Raw genomic sequence first — 16,996 nt, 5'->3', positions numbered from 1 at the left:
GCAGACTGGCGCCTCCAGCCTGTGAGTCAGCCACGGTCTATCCGCATCCTCCCCTTTGACATTCCTTTCATCTTGCTTGTGAGATCTCTGTTTCTCAAGTCTTCTTAGTTTAAACCCTCGCTCTTCTGGAGTTTACTGATAAAATAGTGCGTGAGAGATAAATTGTCCCAAGTCCCTGCATGTCTGAAAATGTCTTTATTGCCTAGCTGAGTATAAGTCTAGGCTCCCGATCATTTTTCTTTAGAATCTTTCCCTCAGAAGGCATTGCTCCATTGTCTTCAGGCAGCCAGTTTTGCTGGTAAGAAGTCTGATTCTTTTCTTTTGAAATAATATGTCTCTAAAAACGTTTAGAATTTTGTTTTTCTGTTTTGAATTTTGGAAGATTGGGAGACTGTGTGTAGCTATGATCTCTTTTCTTCCATTTCAACACTTTGTAAATTTCTCGTTGTGAAGATGCAGTCTTCCTTTAGCTTTGTGGATTCTTCCTCATGATTTCTTCATTTTCTGTTGGACTTTCTTTCCCTCTCTCTTCAGTTTCTGGGATCCCTGTTTAGTCTGATGGTGCACTTCCTGGACTGTTGTTCTATGTCGAGACCCTTTTATAACCTGTGAATAGTTTCCTCTATATTTTGAAAGATTTCCTTATTTTCCAGTCCTGCTACTGAATTGTTCATTTCTGTCCATATCAATTTCCAAGAGTCCAGTATTATCAGTTTATTTTATGTTTTATGGACACAGCACAGTATCTTCAGAATATCTCTAAAGACATAAGACTATTTTTTTAAGCTTCCCATTTATCTGAAGTTCCTTTTTCATTATAGGATCCATTGTCTCTTTATTTCAATCTATCGTGCTATTGGTTTTCCTCAAATACTTTGTGATTTTTCCCCCCATTTGTAATTAATAATAAAAGACTCCTTTTAAGAGATAGGTCTTGCCCTGGCCGGATAGCTAAGTTGGCTAGAGCGTCGTCCCAATATAGCAAGGTTGTGGGTTCGATTCCCAATCAGGGCACATACAAGAAGCAGCCAATAAGTGCACAACTAAGTGGAACAACAAATTGGTTTCTCTCTCTCTCTCTTAAACATTAAGTAATTTAAAAGAGAGAGAGAGAGGCCTTGGTTTCCTCTGGAATTGGTTGTCTGTTTGCCCCCTAGGCCTCACCCCTGCCTGGGAAGCTACTGGTACCACTTTGATGGGTGTACTTTGCTTCAGGGCACCCGCACAGCAGTTAGACTCGGCTCTGCAAAGGTTAGCGTGAGGATCCCTGGTCTCTTACTAGAAGCCCTGAATGGCCCCAGGCAGATCTTTCAGTTTATTTAAAGCCCCCTCGGCTCTCTGCCCCAGGTTCTGCAGAGCCTCCTGCCTCTCTGGGGCTGTGGGAGTGGGTAGGCTGGGGCTGACTGTGCAAGAGTCAAAGCCTGGTTTCCAAAGACGTGATACTTTCTTTTTTTTTTTCTTTTTTTTTTTTAATTTTTCCAAAGTGAGAAGTGGGGGGCGGCAGACAGACTCCCTCATGAGCCCAACCGGGATCCACCTGTCTTGCCCTCCAGGGGGCGGTGCTCAGTCCATCTGGGGCGTTGCTCTGCTACAACTGGAGCCATTCTAGCGCCTGAGGCGGAGGCCATGGAGCCATCCTCAACACCTGGGCCAACTTTGCTCCCATGGAGCCTTGGCTGCCAGAGGGGAAGAGAGAGAGAGAGAGAGAGAGAGAGAGAGAGAGAGAAAGGAGAGGGAGAAGGGTAGAGAAGCAGATAGGCGCCTCTCCTGTGTGCCCTGGTCGGGAATCGAACCCAGGACTTCCACACACTAGGCCGACGCTCTACTGCTGGGCCCACTGGCCAGGGCTAAGACATTATACTTTTTAAAAAGCATGTTATTGCTTTCTTCACTTCAAGCCTCGACTACCCGAGGTGGGTGTGTGTGTAGGTGTGTATTAGGGGTTGTTTAGAAAATGTTTATTGAGTGTCCTGTTCTGCGCCACGAACAAGGGAGACATGTTGTTGGTCTCAGGGAGTTTACAGTGTGGCAGGGAAAACATATAACATGTACTAGCCATAACATGAGTTAGGGTTATGAGAGGAGAAATAGAGGGTGCCCTGGGACCCACACAGAAGGGGAGCTAACCTGGCTCACAGGGAAGTGCCATTTAATCTGACATCTGATGAGGAGGGTTGTGTGCAGTGGTCAGTGGCAGAGTGCAGTGGCCGGGGGGGCCTGGGCTCTGTGGAAGGACTTCCGACTGGTAGAGCACCAGGCTCTGCAGCCTGGAAGTCTCCCGCCTTCTCTGGCTTGGCATTGATCACATGCCCTCTTCAGTTGTAAACATCAACGAGGCTAAGTTGGTTAAAAAATGTACTTGCGTAAAGATCCACCTGTCCTATAACTGCCCCAGTCTGAAAGCCGTCTCACCTGGTGGGAAGCAGATCTAAAGAAGCTGAAAAAGGCAGGGAGGGGCAGTGTAGTCCTGCGGACCCCTACCCATTTTCCCATTTTCTCAGTGCATGCTCAGGCTTCCCTCCTCTGGACAGCTCTCAGCAGCACATCTGCAGAAATCTGCGGGGGGCCAGGAAGTGTGGAGCATCAGATCATCACACCCTGAAGAAGAGCAGCCAGATGTACTCCCAAACAAACAAAAACCAGAACATTTCTTTGTCACCTTGTGTGGGGTTGACTCTTCCCTGCAAAAAACTGACGGAACGGTCTGATTTCCAAACACTGTTTTGAGTATTGGTGTGACTGTGTCTGACCCCAGGAGGGTAACTGGTTGTGTCTGGGTGCTAGGATGAGGGATGGTTTCCTTTCTCTTTTCCCGTCCTTCGCGATTTTACTATTTTTTTTATGATAAGCTATTATGATTATGTTAGAGTATTATGTGGCATATGATAAACATTCAATAGTTTTTGTTTTTGTTCATGGATTTTCTATTTTGATAAGTGTCCCATAATATGTACCAAATGCTCATAAATTAGACATGGTTCTTTTCCTTAAGAAGCTCAAATTGTAGCAGAAGAATTAAAATCTGCCCAGAAATAAATATACCTCAAAAGAGAAAAGGAAACATTTCTTAAGGAGAAACAGATAAAGTCCTAAGGAAATTCAGAGAGAGAGACCCCTCCCAGACTGAGGGTGGGGGTGAGAATTTGGCAGCTTTGTGGTGGAGGGGCCCTCTGAGCCCTGTGGGCCAGCTTCTTGCTGTGAAGCGGCCAACCCCTTTTATCCTCAAACGGAGCCAGTAGTGCTGAAAACCAGCCATGTTTCCTGCAGGGAAACCCTTTAAGAGGTATTAGAGTCAGGGACTTAGAAATACGAGCCTGGTCACCTCATTAAAATTAATAAAAAATAAAAGAAAATACGAGCCTGGCCCCAGACAATCCTGGCTTGGGCCTTGGGCTCTGTCACTTACTCCTGTGAACCTCTGTAGCTTGCAGTCTCTGCACGTGTCACTTTCCACATTTGTAAGGTGAAAATATTAATACTACCTCCTGCACCTGATTATTGTAAGGACGACATAAAGTGGCATTTGTGGAGTGCTCAGCACCCAGCACGGCCTCAGTGCGCGAAGTGCATCCGCCATTGTCAGGAGACAATAGGAGAGTGCCGGCCTTGTCACAGTCCTCTCCTCGTGGATTCTGTCACAGGTGTACCGTTGCTCAGTCTGCAAGGCAAATGTTACAATATACATGTTGTAGAAGAACACCATATTCATTTTTATGAATGAGCTCCTTACTATTACCGTATTTCCCCATGTATAAGACGTACCTTTCCCCAGAAAGTTTAGCGTCTAAAAACTGGGTGCGTCTTATACAGTGGTTGTGTCATTTTATTTATTTATTTATTTTTTAACTTATTTATTTTTTTTTCATTTTTCTGAAGCTGGAAACAGGGAGAGACAGTCAGACAGACTCCCGCATGCGCCCGACCGGGATCCACCCGGCACGCCCACCATGGGGCGACGCTCTGCCCACCAGGGGGCGATGCTCTGCCCATCCTGGGCGTCGCCATGTTGCGACCAGAGCCACTCTAGCGCCTGAGGCAGAGGCCACAGAGCCATCCCCAGCGCCCGGGCCATCTTTGCTCCAATGGAGCCTTGGCTGCAGGAGGGGAAGAGAGAGGAAAGCGCGGCGGAGGGGTGGAGAAGCAAATGGGCGCTTCTCCTGTGTGCCCTGGCCGGGAATCGAACCCGGGTCCTCCGCACGCTAGGCCGACGCTCTACCGCTGAGCCAACCGGCCAGGGCCGGTTGTGTCATTTTAAATGCCACAGATGGAACTGAGGACGAGGCAATATATGAAGACAGTGATTCATCATCAGACACAGATGAGGACAAGCTAATGGATGGGAGTTTTGACAGTGATGAGGAGTTGTATGAATTTTATGATGAATAAAACTTGAGTTCAATAACTTTATGTAATATATATTTTTTTTTTTCAAATTTCAGCCCCCCAAATTAAGGTGCATCTTATACACGGGAGCATCTTACACATGGGGAAATACGGTATTTTTGTTCAAGTAAGGAAACATGATTTGGAGCGCGGAGGGTGTTGTCAGTAGCTGACCTGTCAGGAGCCCAGCCTGGTTTCCTGGTCTGCTCGGGCTTTCGGAACAAAGGCCTGGCCAACGATGGCCTGGTCTCCTGCCCTCCAAGCCCAGTGTCCCTGCGGAGAGCGCTCCCGACCCCTCGTCCAGCTTTTGTTCCTAACTCCTCCTGATGTTCTGAGAAAACTGGGCGCCTTTACTGGCTCCCAGCATTCTGGACCTTATTCACTCATTGACACATCCTTAGGGCGGAGGAGGGTGAGACTGAGTCAGACTTAGAAAATAATGTCTCACTATGAAGATGGTAAAGCTTATCTTTGCAAGTAGTTTTCAACTTGTGGTATCACGTGCCAGGCGCTTATCCACATGAGAACCTTGCCAGACAAACGCCAGCTTAATCCTTGTCTTACGCTGGGAACCAAGGCACATGCACAGCGAGGTCCCGGTGCACGCAGCCCACAGCTGGGAATGGGAAGCCAGGTCTCGAGCGTTGACTGTCCCTCCCCGGGGCTTACCAGGCTGGTGTCCTTCTTAGCCTGTGCAGCCCCACACCAGCTTGTGGGAAAGCCATCAGATTGGCAAACTCCCCCCTAATTCTGTAGAGTCTGTCGGCTTGGCCCTTTCTTGATGAGCATAAGAATTTCCTGAGAACTAATTGAAATTCTAGTTAAGTTACTAACTACCACAGCCTTACCCCCACCTATAAATAGCTGCTTTCTCAGTAGAGTTCACCCCTAACTTCCCATCCAAGTAGTTTTTTGTTTTTGTTTTTGTGGGGGGGTTTTTTTGGTGACAGAGACAGAGAGAGGGACAGATAGGGACAGACAGACAGGAAAGGAGAGAGATGAGAAGCATTAATTCTTCATTGCGGCACCCTAGTTGTTCATTGATTGCCTTCTCATATGTGCCTTGACGGGGGGGGGGGGGGCTACAGCACACCGAGTGACCCCTTGCTCAAGCCAGTGACCTTGGCCTCAACCTGGTGAACCTTGCCCAAACCAGATGAGCCCGCACTCAAGCTGGCGACCTTGGGGTTTCGAACCTGAGTCCTCCGCGTCCCAGTCCGATGCTCTATCCACTGTACTACCGCCTGGTCAGGCCCCATCCAAGTGACTTTAAGACAAATCACATCTGCCTCTTTGGGGGATTGAAGCCCAGCCTTGCTTTAGGCCACACAGCACTTTGTTGGTAAAACAAGTAAGCACCACCTCTTACCTGGTGGTTTTCTTTAAGCAGCAGAATCACAAGCTCTCCCCATCCCTGGCCTGGCTGAGCCCAGGAGAACTCTCCTTCCACCCCTTGCCCATTTGTTTTAATAAGCTTGGCTCATTTTCCCAAGAGAAGATGATCCCATATAGGAATAAGGCAGGCTCGGTGAAATAACCATCATGAGAATGGCATTGGCATGTGTGTGGCATGTGTGCTGGCCTAATTAAGACGCATTTTCCAATCTGGCCCTTTCATCTTGAGCTGTGTGACCTTAGGCCTGTTAGTTAACTTCTCTGTGTTTCGTTTTCCTATTCAGGAAAAGGAGATTGATAAATGTAGCCCTGGATACCTAATTCTTACAAAATGAGAATCAAATGAGATTACATACTACAGTGAGAGCTGCCACCTATCAACATTTAGCATGTGCCAAAGCCTTTCATTTCCCTTACATGTTACTTAATACTCGCGGTTCTAAAATGGAGGCCCTAACATTCCATTTTACAGTAAAAACAAAAACAAAGTTGAAGTGCAGAGAAGTTGAGTCACACAGGGTTCAGACCACATGTCTGGCTCCCGGGTCGATGCTCGTAACCACTGGCCGTGTCCCGGTGCTCCCCGCTGCACACGGAGGGGAGAGGTTCCTGAGCCTCCTCCGTCGAGCGCTCTGCAGATGCAGGCAGTTGTTACCCGATCTCGTAACCACTGGCCGTGTCATGGTGCTCCCCGCTGCACACGGAGGGGAGAGGTTCCTGAGCCTCCTCCATCGAGCACTCTGCAGATGCAGGCAGTTATTACCCGATCTCGTAACCACTGGCCGTGTCCCGGTGCTCCCCGCTGCACACGGAGGGGAGAGGTTCCTGAGCCTCCTCCGTCGAGCGCTCTGCAGATGCAGGCAGTTGTTACCCGATCTCGTAACCACTGGCCGTGTCATGGTGCTCCCCGCTGCACACGGAGGGGAGAGGTTCCTGAGCCTCCTCCGTCGAGCGCTCTGCAGATGCAGGCAGTTGTTACCAGCTCCTGTAACCACTGCTCTTCTGCCTTAGACCCTAAGGCAGTTAGTCTCTTGCTCCTTCATCTCATCTGGCAGTTAAGGGTGCCTCTTTCCATGTCCCCCAGGACTTGTTTAGTGAATCATCTTGGGTTTTCTCCCAGAGAAAACAGTGCAGTTCCCAGAGAGAGGGGGTGGCAGGAGCCCGGCTGAGCCTGACCTCCTGAGCAGTGTCCTGTGACCCCTCCTGGGTTCCTCCCTCCCTCGAGCATGCAGTCGCTCAGCTTCTAGTGAAATGCCTCAGGTCGCGTTTGTTAAGCTCCTCAGTCACGGAGTTACGGGAGGGAGGACATCAATGCCGTTATTTTATGGAAGGAGAAACTGCAGTCTAGAGCAGGGGTCCCCAAACTTTTTACACAGAGGGCCAGTTCACTGACCCTCAGACCGTTGGAGGGCCGGACTATAAAAAAAACCTATGAACAAATCCCTGTGCACACTGCACATATCTTATTTTAAAGTAAAAAACAAAATGGGAACAAATACAATATTTAAAATAAAGAACAAGTAAATTTAAATCAACAAACTGACCAGTATTTCAATGGGAACTATGCTCCTCTCACTGACCACCAATGAAAGAGGTGCCCCTTCCGGAAGTGCGGCAGGGGCCGGATAAATGGCCTCAGGGGGCCGCAGAGGGCTGCCTTGCCTAAGGCCATTCATTCATTTAGGTGTGTGACCGAGATGGGAATCCGGTTTCCCAGGTTACAGACCAGTGCCCTTCCCAGGCCTTTCATGTGGGCATGTGTCATTTCCCCTACCTGAATGACAAGCTCACGCAGGCACTGTGCGCAGCACGCACGTGGAAAACTATGGAGAAATTAAACAGCTTGGAAAATGCAGCAGGCAGAAAGAGAGGGGGTAGGGTGGGGTAGGGAAGCAGATCGCCACCCTAACCTCATGTATTATACACCGAAGAAGCAAATTAAAACACTGCAAAGAAAACGAGGTAGCCCACAGTGGGCGGGGGCTGAGGCAAAGTGATTTACGCCCGGAGTCCTGGCCCAGTGAGTGGATAGGAAGCCTTTTGTCAGTAAGGCTCCAGTGTTGAAAATTGAAGGAAGGATGTTAGGCAAGTGTGACGACGGCCGGGGATGCGGTTACAACCCCCTGGCTCATTGTCCAGAGGAAATGGATCTCTCCTGTGCAGGGAGAGGTGGAAACTGAGCGAGGGAGCCGAGTGGTTGACATCATCAGGCTGAGCATTGGATTTCAGCAAATGGGGACTGACTTGGCCGGAGACGTGGGAAACACCCACTAAAACCTCGAAGTGCATTTCATTTAGGAGACACGGGCGAGGGGGAGAGAAGGGGTAAGAGAATCCTGCCCAGCCTGCGAATCTGACTTACCCTCAGAAGGGGGGCGTTTTGAACCCTGGTTTCTTAAATTCTACTTTCTCTTTCGGCCGAGGAGCACTGGACTCGGAAGACACTCTCTGCTCTTGTAAGTAGAACTTCATTCTGCCACCCCCAGGGAGAAGGCAGAGCTCGTGGGCAGAGCTCTCTGGAGAGCCTGCTCTTGTTGGTCACGAAGTGTCTATTTTTATATCACGCTATATTATTGCACTGAAAATTATGGCTTTGTCAGAAACTGCTTAGGGCTAGTCCCGTCACACAGATGGACCCCATTCAAATGCTGTTTTCCTCTTTACCCAAGAACTTTGACAGAGGATCTAGAGCTTTAAAAGTAGCTCCTTGTTCCAGAAATAGGTGAAAAAATACTCCCTTAGAAACTGGTGTTTGTAAGACCTTTATGTATATGTTTTTCTGATTACAAAGGTGGTACAAATTTTCCTTAGACATTCTAAAGAGAAGTGCCTCTCAAAGTGAAAATTTTCCTCAGTCTTTCCCTCATATTGTGGAGACTTACCCCTAGTCAGATAAAAGATGGATGTTTTAAAGTTGAGAGAGAGATGTGATTAGACGTCACGAATGATTTCCTCGCCTCCGCTCGCTCCAGCCCGCCGTGGCCGCGTGCAGAACTCCGGGAAGGGGAGCAGCATTGGAGATCTTCGGCCTTGCTCTGTGAGCTTTCCCGGCTTCCTTTGGGAAATTCACTGTTTGTTCCTGGAAAATAAACAGAGCATGTGAGCCCAGGGGCCTTTTCTCTGCTCTGTTTTCAGGATTTTAATCCCACTGATGCTACGCCCAGTGCGTGCCTGCGCAGAGGGTTCTCAGGTGGCTTGGGTGAGGTGGCCTGCAGTCGCTGTAGGTCACCCACCTCCCCTGCTCGCAGGGACAAGTAGCTGAAGGATCACAGTTAAAGGGAACACAGAAAACGAAGAGCCACCGTATATTAGAAGGGCCACCCAGCTGCGGGCCCGTTTGCTCACTCCTACGTAAATGAAAATGATTCTAGATGATCAAGTGTTTCCAAGTCCGGCCGGAGATGACCTGGAGATGACGGTTGCTCTGTCCCCTTTGAGAAGAGCCCTCAGGGCTTGAGAAGCCAAGCGCCCTTGGCGTTTGTATCCCAGAATGCCTGCACGCTGGCTCCTGGGAGAGAACACAGAGAGGACAGAAAACAGGCAGCATGAAGTCACTGCTGAGCTTTAGAGTTTTGTCAGGCTTGGTGATCCTGAAGAAAGTGTCGGTGTGATGACACGTGCACGTGCCCGCATGCTCACACGTTGGAGGGAGGAGAAAAGGAAGTGGCATTGCGGAGCACTCCTGAGTGCCAGGCTCCTTGTCGTGCTCATCCCTTTCATTACACGAGGGTCCAGTCTTGTTCCTACCCCACCAACGAGGGTGAGTCTCCGCTGCCCGTTCTCATGTTATCCTGAACTGTGCTTACGGAATTATTGGCATAACTTCAGGTCACTGTGCCCCCGTTAAACTGTAAGCACCCTTTCTGTGAGTGTCTCATCCATCACTGTGCCCCGTTGTCTGGTGGGAAGCCTGGCACCTCGGTACAGAGGAGATACAGCATCCTGAGTCTGACCTCAAAGCCCACCATTCTAGTTCCCAGCTTGGCGAAGGACGGGAGGGAGGGAGGGGAAGTCCCTTTACAATGCCTCCCTTCCCCTTCGCTTCTCCCAGACGCGGCCCCTCCTGCCTCTGGGGAGGGGCGGCCAGGGCCATGGCCCGAAGAAACGCAGAGGAAGTTGTCACATCTTGGATTGTGAGTCTCCAAGGTTCCAGCTTTCGGCCACTTAAGAGATATTTATTTTTAAGGCCATCAGAGGCCCTGCCCCTCAGGAAGATGTGGCATTTAAAAACTATTCGCTTGAATTAAGATCTGTGTTACCAGGAGGGTTCTCAAAGCCCCTTGGCATGTCTTGAATTGTGTGTGGTCTTCCCAACAGCTCAGCCCTTCAATGGTGGACTGTTGTTGCCATGGCCACCCATGGGCACAGGCCGTGGGAAGGCTGGGGCCTCCTCCACCTCTGCCTCCCTTCACTCCCCAGGATCTTGAGATTTTGGGTAATTTTTTTTTTTTAAGTGAGAGGAAGGGAGGCAGAGAGAGAGGCTCCTACATGCAGCCAGACCAGGATCCACCCAGCAAGCCCACTAGGGGGCGATTCTGTGCCCATTGGGGGCCGTTGCTCTGTCCCTCAGCAACTGAGCTATTCTAGCTCCTGAGATGAGACCATGGAGCCATCCTCAGCACCCAGGGCCAACTTGCTCAAGTGAGCCATGGCTGTAGGAGTGGGGAAAGAGAGAGAGAAGAGGGAGGAATAGAGAAGCAGATGGTCACTCTCCTGTGTTCCCTGACCAGGAATTGAACCCGGGACTTCCACACATCAGGCTGATGCTCTACCACTGAGCAAACTGGCCAGGGTGAGATTTTGGGTAATTTAAAAAGTCATCTCTCTTCCTAAGGTGGTGGTGGGGAGGCAGTATTCTGGAAGCAAGTATCTACCTAGTCCTTGTGGTTCCCACCTGGGGCAGAGGCAGTGGGGATGTGGTGGACTGCCCACACCCCTCAGTCCAGGCCCTCGGGACCCAGATGCGGGTGGCCTCGTTTCTCATTCTGCGCTGGCGGAGTCGGCACTGTGTTCAGGGTGCTTCTCCTCGCATGTTCCACCTGCCGCTGCAGTAAGCCCAGGGCGTCTTAGCAGAGGACGTAGGTTGTGGGACTGTCATGTCCCAAGCTCTGGCTTGGCTTTTGTATCTTCCTGAAACACATGTTGCGCACAAGGCTGGGCATACGTATGTGGACTCCTTTTAATCGTCACAGCGATGACGTGAAGCAGAAATGATCTTTGTTACACACGGAGAAGGGCACAGAGAGGTGAAGCGGCTTGCACGAGACCACTCAGCCGGCAGAGCTGCGTCTCCGTGTGAGAACTGGCTCTCCCCGAAGCCCTTGAACTCTCCACTGCCCTGGACTGACTTTTCCACATCCCTTTCCTGAATCTCAGTTTCTCCATCTGTGTATAAAATGAGGAAGCGTGGACTAGAGTCGGAAGTCAGTGTGGTTTGGGGTTTTATTTTTATCTGATTTTTGATGCCTGTAGGTGGCTGTGTTCTCCCGTTTATCTCCATCTGTGCCGTTCCTGGGCCCAGTCTGTTGCTCTCTCTGATCTCCTGCATGTCTCTTGGCCCACACGAGCATTTGCCTTTTCCACCTCTGGACTGGGGGGTGTCCACAGTTTCTGTCACTTTAGACAATTTATGGTTCAGTGTGACACTGGCAAGGGTAGCAGTGGAGCCCTGCCCTTAGCACCTCCTTGCCGAAGCATCACGAACAGATCACGTCCCCTCCCAGAGCCCGTTCCTCTTCTGTACAGTGGATGTCACGATCAGACCTGCCTCGGAGGGTTACTCTGAGGATGAACTAGGGTAGAGCTCGTTACATAATGAACGTAGTTACCCTAGTACACACTCAGGATCAGCTGCTGTACGGCTTCCAGAGAGTGGACATTGGCCAGTGTGTACCGGCCCCTGTCCCGCTGTCATGGACAGCTTCTGTATGAGGAGCTTGAAGCCATCTTGGACCCCAGCATTGTTGAAGCCCTCGCGATGGGCCCTGGAGCTGCCTCTTCGGATCTTCACACCAAGCTCCAGCGCTGCTTCCGGTCACCCAGTCAGGCGCCGAGGCCAGAAGCAGAAGTGGGTGCTGTTCTCCCACGACCGGGCGGCCCTGGCCCAGCCCCGAGGGAAGAAGCTGGTGGCAGGTGTTACTTTCCGAGTGTGACAAGAAGCCGAGCTGCCCAATTAATTCTACTGTTTTGACGGAAGGCCAGGAGTGGTTCCTAAGTGGAGACAGACATGGAAAAATGTAAAGTTCTTGGAAACAAGTCATTAATCACGGCTCCGAGCTGAGCTCCCCGTCTTTGGAAGCCACGCTTGCCGTATGAAAACTTGGAGTGCGTGCTGTGCTTTCTGGCTGGTTTCTTCGGAAGTTGCAGTCCGCTGTGATGCTGAGGGATTCCGACTGCAGGGTAAAATGCATCCGCTCTACTGGAGGAAGCCAGCGGTCCAGCTTTATTTACAAGGAGCCTCTTTGCCTGGCCTGTGGCCATACTGTAGATAGAGCGCCAACCCCAAACGCTGAGGCTGCTGGTTCGAAACCCTGGGCTTGCCCAGTCAAGGCCCATCTGACAAGCAACCAATGAACAGCTAGAGTGAAGCACCTACTTCTCATTCCCCACCCTCCACCAACTCTGCAAAATCAATAAGATCTTTAAAACAAACAAAAAGGAGTCTCTTAAGCTTCCAAGAAATCGATACTTACTTGTCTTTCACTTGACACTTTGAAACTGAATAATGGGCCTCAGGGCCCTGAGCAATGAAGTATTTGGTAGCTAATGTGTACTTATTATGTCCCTGGGACCTAGGTCAGTCATATTTAGAGCTTCACAGGTGTGGTCTTGACATCCAGCACACTGTACTGAGGGCCAGCTAGTACTAAGCATGAGACTAGAGGAACAGGCTGATTAGGAGACAGGCCTGGTTCCGTGCAGTTCTTAGTGCATCGGGGAAGGCGGGCAGGTGAGTGAATCATCCCAGGATGGAGGGCCTGACCTTGAGCTGGGCTGGTGGCTCCTGAGCTTTGGCAGCCTTTGCAGGAAGGAGAAAGGAGAGCTGCCCCCTGCTGAAGCTTCCGCTCCTGGCGCCTCCAGCCCCACGTGGTCTCAGACAGAGAAAGGACGTCTGCACAAAATGCCGGGACCCCACCTCCGAGGACCCTCAATCTGCAGCCCTCGGTTAACGAGGAGACAGAGGGATGGGTGATTTTGTAGTCTAAAATCACCACTGGATTGTCTCTTGTTACTTTTTTATAGCATTTCTTGTGTGGGCTTTTTTTTTTTTTCCTTTCTTCCAGATTACAAAATTAGAACGTGTCCATGGAAGGAAAACTAGACAGTTCAGAAAAACATACTTAAGTCATCACCCACTGATCTGACTCCTCTGATGTTTTAAGAAGGCCTGGCTAGGTCAGAGGGTGTGAACATTTTTAGATCTCTGATACAAATTTCCAGTTTGGCACCAGACAGCGTCCGCCTATACAAGCTCCTATTAGCACGCTTTCCCCTCGTTGTCTTGCCCACGCACTACCACGCCGGGTCTAGTTCTGATTTTAATTTCTCCTTGGGCAGCGTCTGTTTGCATATCTCCAAGGTGCCCGTGTTTCAGGGGCTCAGGCCCCTGGCTAGGGGGACCCACTCCCTGTGGTTGGTTAGAGGCTGCAGCCTCCAGGTGCCCTCTCCCGTACGTGTGCATGAATTCGTTCACCTCTCGTGTCAGCCGTCACGCAAGGTCCTCTGGGGAATGAACACCTGGGTGAGGAAGACCGATAAGCAGCTCAGAGGCTGATAGGTAAAGAAGACGCAGATACCTCTAACACATATGCTTATGTGCCCATGAGAGGGACAGTGTTGTGCCTGAGAAAGTAGAGAAAGAGTAGCGTTTGAGACGGACCTTCTCTGTTCACTTCAGGAAAATTTCATGTATTCATCCAATATTTATTGAGCATCTGATGTCTGCCAGGCAGTGGGCAAGTTGCTAGGTGAGCAGTGTTACATAAAACAGGCCTGGTCCTTCCTCACACGAAGCTCCCAGGACAAGTAGTGGCGCTCTGAAATAAACAGCGAGTGATGGATGAGGGGGCTGGGGTCAGGGCAGGCTGGCCCAAAGAGGTGGTGGTGAAACCACGGTGAGGAGGCAGTTACGCCAAGAGCAGAGGCAGGAGGCAGGGAGGGGGGAAGAGGGAGCTATGGAGAGAGAGAGAATGATTCAGGCAGAGAGAGAGGTGCACGTGTGGAAGGGCCCACGGCAGGAAAGCACAGAGGGAAAGGGAAGAGAAGCAGAGGTTACAGTTAGAAGTGTAAAAGCATCGAGGCGGGGCCTAGTGACGAGGGGATTTTCCTTCCCTTATGCAGCAGCTGTATTGCACCTTATCGGCAAGGTCCTTCCTAACCCGGCATAGACTGCTGCCCCTAGTTTACAATTGTTTCATGAGGGGCAGGAAGAAGCTGTTCTTCCCAAGAGCCTGTTTTATTCATTGGCTTGGCTGTGGTTCCTCTTGTCTGTAATGTCAGACTGGAGCTCCCTCCTGGACCTGGGGTTTGGCAACCAGCATTTGTTTTGCAGCTTTGTTAGCAACTTGCTGTGTGACCTAGAAAGATCCTTAACTTTTCTGGGCCTCCTTTTCACCTCTACACGGTATGAGACTGGTGTGATCCCAGCAGTGTTGTAAAGGTCAAGTAAAGTATCTTGAAGTGCTTTCCAAGATATGAAGTGCTATACAAGTGTGCGGTATCATTATTATTTCAATGCAATGTTATCAGTGAAGTAAAAGGATAAAAGTTTAAAGCAGAACCTGACCAGGTGGTGGCACAGTGGATAGAGCATCGACCTGGGATGCTGAGGATCCAGGTTCAAAACCTCGAGGTCACCTGCTTGAGCACAGGGTTGCCAGCTTTGTGTGGGATCATAGACATGACCCCATGGTCGCTGGCTTGAGCCCAAAGGTCACTGGCTTGAGCAAGGGGTCACTGGCTCAGCTGGAGCCCCCAGTCAGAGCACATGTAAGAAGCAATCAATGCAATGAACAATTAAAGTGCCACAACTACGAGTTGATGCTTTCCTCTCCCTTCCTGTCTGCCTCTCTCTAAAAAAAAAAAAAAAAAAAAAAAAAAAAAAAAAGGTTAAAAGCAGAGCATTCCACCAGGGGCGGGAGGGCATAATGTACTTTCCAGATAACTGAACTGGCCGATTCAGCATAGGTAGCTGTCCTTCAAGAGCTTGTCAGAAATGCTATCCTTCTTTTCTCGTTTGCTTCATCCACTGGGCTAAACCATTTCCTCTCCTTCCTCCCTCCCTCAACCAAAAATGGTTTGCAAAACAATTCATTTCACGTCTCTAAATTCAGAACCTGTGTGGTACAGGAGCCAAAGCGTGTGCTTGGAGAGCACGGGAGCCTCTGAGCTGAGATGTGGTTGTCAGGGCTCTGGCATCCGGCAGGGTGCACTCACTCCCAGGAGGGCAGTGCATGGACTTGGGAAGGAAGGCCATCCGGGCCGCAGCCGCGGGAAACAGTCACCGGCACAGAGCCAGCCGCTCGCCACCTGGGCAGGGCAGCCTCGAGCCAAAGCTTTAGGCTTTCTTCTGGATTTTCAAGGGATAACTTCTTTATCTTTAAATTTTTTTCCCATTTTAAAATAAGAGGCATAAATGCTTAGGAAATAAAGTGCACCCCCCCCTTCATGGAGTTTTTTAAAAATTGTTCTATTTTGACCAAAAAAGAAAGCGGCAGTGCTGTTAACTGTCCCCTGGGAAGATGAATGGGTGCTGGGTAACAGTTTCCAGCGACCTTTCTCTGCTCATGTGTTTGTTATTATCTTATTTTCTCTGTTATTTTCCCTAAAGTAATACATGTGCTCGTTCTAACTAATTAAACAACTGGAAGATATGTAAAGAAAAACTTAGAATCTCTCCTCCTCTAATTCCCGTTCCCGCCCTCTGAGATAACCAGTGTTATCAGTTTGGTGACTATCTGTCCATATCTTCTCCAGGCTCCTAGATAGATGGATATAGAGTTTGTGTTGTCTATGGCTGTTTGTTTTGTCAGAGTGGGGCCATACTTTATTAGTTCCCAATTTATTTTCCCCACTAAATAATACATTACAGGTAGGTGAAACTAGAATTCGCCCTTTTAATTAGCTTCAGGGCTCTCGATCGAGAGGTACCACAGTATATTCAGCCGTGCACCTTTGACCCATATTCAAGTTGTTACTCGTTTTTTCTTCTACTAGGAATATTATTGCATTAAATATCTTTACATATAAATCCTCTACTGGTGTTTTTATTTTTATAGGTTACATTTTCAAAAGTAATATTTCTGGGTCAAAGAGTATGTGTATTCAACCTTTTAGTAGGTAATATCATTCTACTTGACAAAGAGGTCTTAATTTACATTCTCCCCAGAAATATGAGTATTTGCATCTCCCTGGGTCTTTACCAATGTTAGATAGTCTTTCCCCTCTCACCAACCCTCCTTCTTTCCTTCTTTGCATTCACCAACCCTCCCCCTTCCCTCCCTCTGCCTCTGTTTTATCTTGTGCCCCAGCCGATGGGGGCGAGAGGGAGGTTGATGGTGTCGCACAGTTGTTTATTCTGTGTGTTCCGTCGCACCAGTGAGATTGGACGTTGCTTCATGTTAATTGGCCATTTCATTTTCCTCTTGTTTCCTTCACCCATTTTTTTTCTAATTGTTGCCTCTTTCTCAAGTTGTAGTAGCTGTTTATATATTTATATATCAAGGACACCATATGTGTTGCAAATATTTTTCCTAGTCTGTTATCTATTAAAATTTTTTCTACTAAATTTATAGTAGAATTTTAATGTTTTTAGTTGTAAAGTGTCTGTTTTTGAATTTTCTTTTTATAGTGTCTGGATTTCTCACCTTGTTTAAGAATAACTTCTCTACCTCGAAGTTATAAAAACATTTTCCCAAGTGTTCTTCTAATACTTTTATGGTTTTGTTGTTGTTGTTGTTGTTTTTGTATTTTTCTGAAGCTGGAAACGGGGAGGCAGTCAGACAGACTCCCGCATGTGCCCGACCGGGATCCACCTGGCACGCCCGCCAGGGGGGGATGCTACTTTTATGGTTTTAATTTCATTGTGGACCTTCAGTCCCCCTGGCATTTGCTTACACACTGTGAGCGGTAGTAGGCAAGCTTTGTTCTAGCTATGCTGGTACCGTTTTTTAAATAAGCTCTCTCTTCTGCTTGGTGTTGAAATCCTATTCTTGTCATA

At 49.0% G+C, this 16,996-nt stretch overlaps 1 protein-coding gene across 4 annotated transcripts in view; it reads left to right on the top strand.

The window, feature by feature from the left end:
* The window catches only part of PKIG (cAMP-dependent protein kinase inhibitor gamma), a 69,051-nt gene that overhangs the window by 33,777 nt on the left and 18,278 nt on the right, over positions 1-16,996 (top strand). Inside the window, exon 1 of one of the 4 annotated variants that reach the window (XM_066235914.1) lies at positions 8,065-8,234. The exons of the other annotated variants lie outside the window; for them this stretch is intronic. The gene's annotated coding sequence lies outside the window, so the exon portion shown is untranslated. Of the gene's footprint in view, positions 1-8,064; positions 8,235-16,996 lie in introns of those variants that run through there. 4 annotated transcript variants of the gene reach the window in all.

This window comes from Saccopteryx bilineata, chromosome 6 (assembly GCF_036850765.1).
Source record: "Saccopteryx bilineata isolate mSacBil1 chromosome 6, mSacBil1_pri_phased_curated, whole genome shotgun sequence".
NCBI lineage: Eukaryota > Metazoa > Chordata > Mammalia > Chiroptera > Emballonuridae > Saccopteryx > Saccopteryx bilineata.
Note: the sequence above shows the minus strand (reverse complement) of the source record. Positions and strands in the feature narration are given on the sequence as shown.